This window comes from Mirounga angustirostris, unplaced genomic scaffold, assembly GCF_029215605.1.
Source record: "Mirounga angustirostris isolate CCGP_5_RB_7025 unplaced genomic scaffold, mMirAng1.0.hap1 SCAF_9, whole genome shotgun sequence".
Taxonomy (NCBI): Eukaryota; Metazoa; Chordata; class Mammalia; order Carnivora; family Phocidae; genus Mirounga; species Mirounga angustirostris.
Window position 1 is genome coordinate 68,072,545 of NW_026991717.1, and position 6,000 is coordinate 68,078,544.

Sequence of the window (6,000 nt, forward strand, 5' to 3'; positions counted from 1 at the left end):
TTGCTCTTCATCTCTTCATCATTAGTTGAGAAAAGAGTCTCCTGGTATTGAGAGCAGAAGGCCGGAGAAATTTCAGTCAAGATGAGCTTCCTCTACTCTCATACTCTCTGACCTTGACTGCTCCCATTTAATGAGGCCTGTGTCTGGGTTCCAATGGGGGCAGCATAACAAAATATCACCTTGAAATTAAGAATATGGATTTTGGAGTCAGGTAGATTTTGTTTGAATCCTACTTCTGTCACACCCAAGCTTTGACCTTGGATGTGCTCCTTCTTGGAATTTTGACATCAGTGTTTTCTTCTGTAGAAGTAGGATGATGAGAGAACCCATCTTACAAGAATTTTGTGAAGATTAAATATATAGTACATAGCATTGCATCTGTTACACAGAAGGGCTCCATAAGTAGTATTATGACCATCATTATTATCATAGTCTGCATTATATACATTAGCAACCACTGTGGATCTAGGGAGAGTCTGGGATTCCCTTAGGACTGTGGTTTAACCTCACTTTGGTGTACATAGTGTTCTGTGTGAGTTGCTTTGAAGTACTTTAAGTGTGAAGAACATAAGCATCGTCCTCTTAAAAACAGCAGGTATATTTACTTATACACAGACATCTAGGCTCCTGGGGAAAAACTCTTTCTGAAGAATAGGGTGCAAGCCGGCACAGTCTTGGGTGATTCTGGGGAATCCAAGAGTGTACAGCAACAAAATTCAAGTCCTACTGCAAATGGATTTAGCAGTATGCATATATTTGTTTAAAGAAAGCTGCTACCAAGTTTTATTCATTGTGATCATTTTTGAGCCATGCTCTAGTTCCAACTAAGAGCTGGACTGCATTTACTGTCCCCAGCCTGCTGAGCTTCTCTGTGACAGCTCCAACTCAGCCTCTACTGGAATGCTAGAGCTTGAAGGCAAAGAGTTCGAATATCCTGACGCCAGGTTATTCTTGGCAATAACCCACTTTGGCTCAGATGGACTCATGAGGCTCTGTCCTCTTTATTCAGGTCTGGAACCAGAAGGCAGCTCCTCTGTGTGGAGGAAGGCAGGCATCGGAATCCCACCTGGGCCCACCCAGGGGCATCCCTGGGGATAAAGAAAGGGTAGGATGGGTTCACTGTCTTTTTCAAATGATTTTCTTTAAATAACAGAATCCTTTTATCAAACAATGAAATATCCCAATATGTATTGGGATTTCGTGTGCTGGGATGAGGGTGGGATAGAGTCTGGAAGAGAAGCCAAAGCTCAGAGAGTGAGCCTGGTGTCGAAGCAGAGGAAACAACTCAGGGCCAAGGGAAGGACTGAGTCTCAGTGGTAGAGGTGAGCAGCCTTTTAAGAGCAAATGAGGCAGCGATTATTTCTGTATTCTCAGGCATGAAACACATGCCATCAGCTCACCTGAGGTAGTGTTTGGCTGTCATCCATTCATGGCCTAGATTGTTCGTGGGCCTTTAGTACCAAATCTGCTTCCAGGGCCTGGTTCAGTAAGATGCTCCTCCTCTGTGGTTTGCTTCCTGTGTGGGCTGAGTAAGGAAGCCGGGGAAGTGGGCAAAGGGCAGAGGGCAACAGGATGAGCCCAAGTTTGCTTGCACAGAAGTCTGTCTAGGACCCAAAAGCTCTAGGCCTTTCGAGTTGTTTAACATTTACACCTGCAAAGTGTGTGCTTTAAAGCATATAGAAGCTTTTTGTACTCACTCCCTATCCCGAGAGCTGTAAGATGGAAATCTGACATTTTTGATCAATCAAAATCTTCGTTGACTGATGTTTAGGAAGACTGAAACTTTGAGAGCAGATGGTCTAGATAGAAACAAGGAGAGCAGTACGTAGTAATTGGGGTTAGGCAAAATATGCTGGTAGAATTGGAAAATTTAGGGGGAAATAATCGCAACCACTTTGGAAACCAGGCCAGAAATAGCAACAAAAACAGAGACAGCCCCACCCTCTCTAAATGTTGTCCTAACATGTAGATATTTCCTATACAATCGAAATATCTGATATTTAGATATTTAAAGCTTTAGATTTTCAAAGCTCTCTCACAGAGTCACTAATAAAACTTGCAAAAATGTTCTCCGTGATCCAAAATATGTTTCCTTCTGCCTGGGACAGATTGATCAGACTGACAGACAAACAAAAAAAAAGTTGTCAACCATCAAGATTGACTTAAAAGGCAATTTCGTTTCAAAATTGGGCTTTCTAACCCAAAGTGTTCAACTACTGTTTTATCTCATTTTCCCACTCCTCCCTGGCATATTTTTGGAGGGCAATTCCTGAAGGAGTCACTGGGCTGCTCTGTCCAGTTCCATGTAAACAGGAGACCAAATGGCCAAAGGTTGCGGGAGGGAATCTCTCTAGGGAAGCAGGAGTGGAGCTTCATGTGAAAATTGTAGGCCTCATGAACACTGAACCTCTCTGAGAAGGGCCTTCACCTGGGGGAAGCAGCAGTGAGTTAGGGCCTTTTCTTTGTCATGTGGAGGCTCGGCGGCGATATACTCCGGCTCCCATCCCATCCTGGAGTAAGGTGGACTGGGGCAGGCTCCAGTGCGGATGGCACATTTTGGAGAAGATCCCACTGCCTCCTGCTGGGGGAGTGGAAGTGGAGGGGCAGGGCAGCAGGAGGAGGGGTGGGAAGTAAGGAGCAGGGTGGATTTGTAGAAGTGAGGTAACCGAGAGGGCCTTTGCAAATTCTAAGCACAGACTAGGTAAGACAACTGGGTTTCTCAGAAGGGCCCACTTAAGGAAATCCATGGGCATCTGCAAGTGTAATTTTGATACTCCTCCAGCCTGTCGCGGTCTGGTTCGTCTCTCCGCTTTAGGCAGCCAGTGCAGTGGTGGGTGCAAGGGAGCCGGGGCAGCCGCCTCCCGGTGTGCACGGCCTCCACGATGTGCGGCTCCTGCATCTGCTCCAGCCGCCTGCCCAAAATAGAACGTCTCATTGTGATGGATTAATCCTTGGCTCCGATCCTGCCCAGGTCACCAGCTCAAACTGCCAGGCATGCTGTGGTGTGGGGGTGGGGGGACAAGGGGCACTTAACTCGTTCAGCACATTCCATCTTCTCCCCTACAGAAGTGCCCTGTCCAGCGGCTCAGCCCTTGCGTAGAAACAGAGCTGGGGCGGGCAGGTGCTTGGGGCCGGCCTCCAACAAGAGGATCCTTGGCTTCCTTTTAAGTGGCTCATGGAACCCTGGGAAGAGAGAACCAAATTAAGGGAGACTTCTCCTCCTCTGTTCTCTCTGAGCGTTAAATTTCCACTTCTCACTTAGCTTGTTTCTATTTCAATCTCCTCATTTGTAAAATGGGGATTATAATTTCACTTACCTTAAGTAGGTTGTATATATAAAGTGCCTACAACTTCACAAAAGGACAAATAATGATTGGTTCCTTTCCAAGAAGTAGCTAGAGTAGTCAAATTCATAGAGACAGAAAATCAGAAAGTAGAATGGTAGTTGCCAGGGCTTGAGGGGAGGAGGGAAAGGGCAGTTGGTGTTTAGTGGGTACAGAGCTTCATTTGGGGAAGATGGGAAAAAGTCCCGGAGATAGATGGTGGTGATGGTTGCACAAAAATATGAATGTAGTTAGTGCCACTGAACTGTACCTTTAAAAATGGCTAAAATGGTAAATTTTATATATGTTTGACCTCAACAAAACACACACACTGTGCCAGGTGTATAAAGTGCTATGTAATGTTGGCTATTTTTATTATTCTCTCATGATATGTATCATTCCCCACTTGACTTCACATATGAAACTTCTTCATTTTTTTAATTAAAAAAAAAAGGCTCTTGGGCGCCTGGGTGGCTCAGTCAGTTAAGTGGCTATCTTCAGCTCAGGTCATGATCCCAGGGTCCTGGGATGGAGTCCTGCATTGTGCTCCCTGCTCAGCGGGGAGCCTGCTTCTCCCTCTTCCTGCCACTCCCTCTGCTTGTGCTCTCTCTCAATCTCTCTCTCAAATAAATAAATAAAATCTTAAAAAAAAAGCCTCTAGCTCTTACATGAGTGTTCCCATCACCTCTCTCATAGGCATCTTCACTTAACACACAGAATGAATGTATGAATGAATGAATAAATGAATATAAGTTGAGGCAGAAAATAGAATAGCCCAGAGTGAATTCTCTCGCCCTTAACCCCCTGGCTTACAAAGGAGACAGCAGGTAATCCTGAGAGTAGCCCAGATCAAACACCTGGAAAGTTCTGACATTTAGGAATAATCAAGGTTAACCTGTGAGAGCTGCTCAGGGACCCACCTCAGGGCCACCTTGTGTTTGGAGGACTGTTTGGATGCTGAGTCCACATGGCAGGTATCCCAAGAGTTTGGGCCCACCCTAGGGTAGACTTGAGGCTTCATTCAGGATTCACTGCTGCCAGTCCCCGGGACTGACCCTTAAGTAATCCAGCTTTGGAAGAAGAAGTAGGGAGTCATGCATCCTACCCTTCTCTATAAAGTCCATCTTTCAGTGGATGTACTGTCGTCTTTTCCTCCCATCCCTTATCATCCCATCCAAAGTGAGCAGGGAGGACAGAACCAGGCTGTAATTTTCACTAAATGTTCCAAACCTAGCTATCGTGAGCCATCCAAGACTACATGTATATATGTGTGTATACACAGACACACACACACACACACACACACACACACACACACACACCCTAGGAATCACCTAAAAGAATTCTTTAAAATTCTTTAGAAAGATCCAGAAATTATTGATTGTATCTTAAAACAAGGAGAAAAACCAGAGGGAGCAATTTGGGGTTGAGTGCATGAAAACTCTCTCGAGTCTCACACAGTAAGCAGGAGGCTATTTTTGTGTGGAATATTTTCACAAGCTCATTGAGAGTGTGAGGCTTCATCAGAAAGCAACAATTCACCTTGCAGGAGGCTAAAGTTAATTTTCAGGGACCTTAAACAACCTTTGGCCCTGGCTAGGGAGGCTGGGGAAGGAGGAGGAGATGAGTGACACTGGGCAGCAGAAATGAAAAGCCACAGGCGGATGATTAAAATGTGGCTGAAAAGGGCAGCGGGGAAAAGAAGAGCCAAAGGCTTGAAGGTTAGAAGAGAGCATCAGTGCTGCTGGAAAAGGTTTGGGGGACAGGTCGCCCGTTTAAGCTCTGGCTCCAGCCCTCCCACTGACCTGAATAGGTTCTGCCCCACGCTGACCCCCAATCTCACACACTTTGGTCTTCTAAAGCAGGTTTGGCTTAAACCTGTTAGCTAGAGATTATAGATGAGTCACCGTGTGGAAAGGGCTCTATCCTTTGCGCCTCTTGGGAGGGCACATTCTGCCAAGTGGACCCAAATAGAGTGCGTGACAAGTCGATTCCTTGTCAGCTGAAGGCTCCCTTTTGAAACCTCCCCGTAGGGCAGGTGCAGGGACGAGGGCAGGGCAGCATGTAGGAGCTGAGTAGTATGAACCTCAGCTGAGATGCTGTGACTCTCTCTCCCTTGTGCAGGATCAGGGGTGAAAACCCTGCCCTCACAGGGGTCCTGCACCCAGTAAGGCTCTCTTCATGCACACACACAGCGCACACACACACACACACACACACTCACTCACCCCACAGCGCCTGACACCAGCATCCAAAGCCAGGCCTGGGGTCCAATGGCGCCTTGTTCCAGAAGAGGATGGACTAGCCTGCTAGAAAGAGCAAGGTGCTGTTTTCAGCAGTGGGACTGAGCTACATTGTCCACGTACACTTCGCATGCAGACAGAAACCTGAAATAAAAACGAATTCAGATAAAGGTATTTAACATTCATGCTGAAGTGAGGAGAGGCAGATTGGCTCAGTGCCTGGAGAATCAAGAAGCAGTCATTTCTAAATCCAACTCTGCTGTTGGTGACCTTGAGCCAATCACTTAACCTCTCCGTTTCTCAGTTTCTCTAAGTATAAATCAGGAGCTATGGTGTGACCAGATCATCAGCTACACAAAGGATAATTTGAGGTGAGGGATACAGAGGGAGACAGAGAAGGAGAGAGAGAGAGAGAATACTAGTGGAATTCTTTG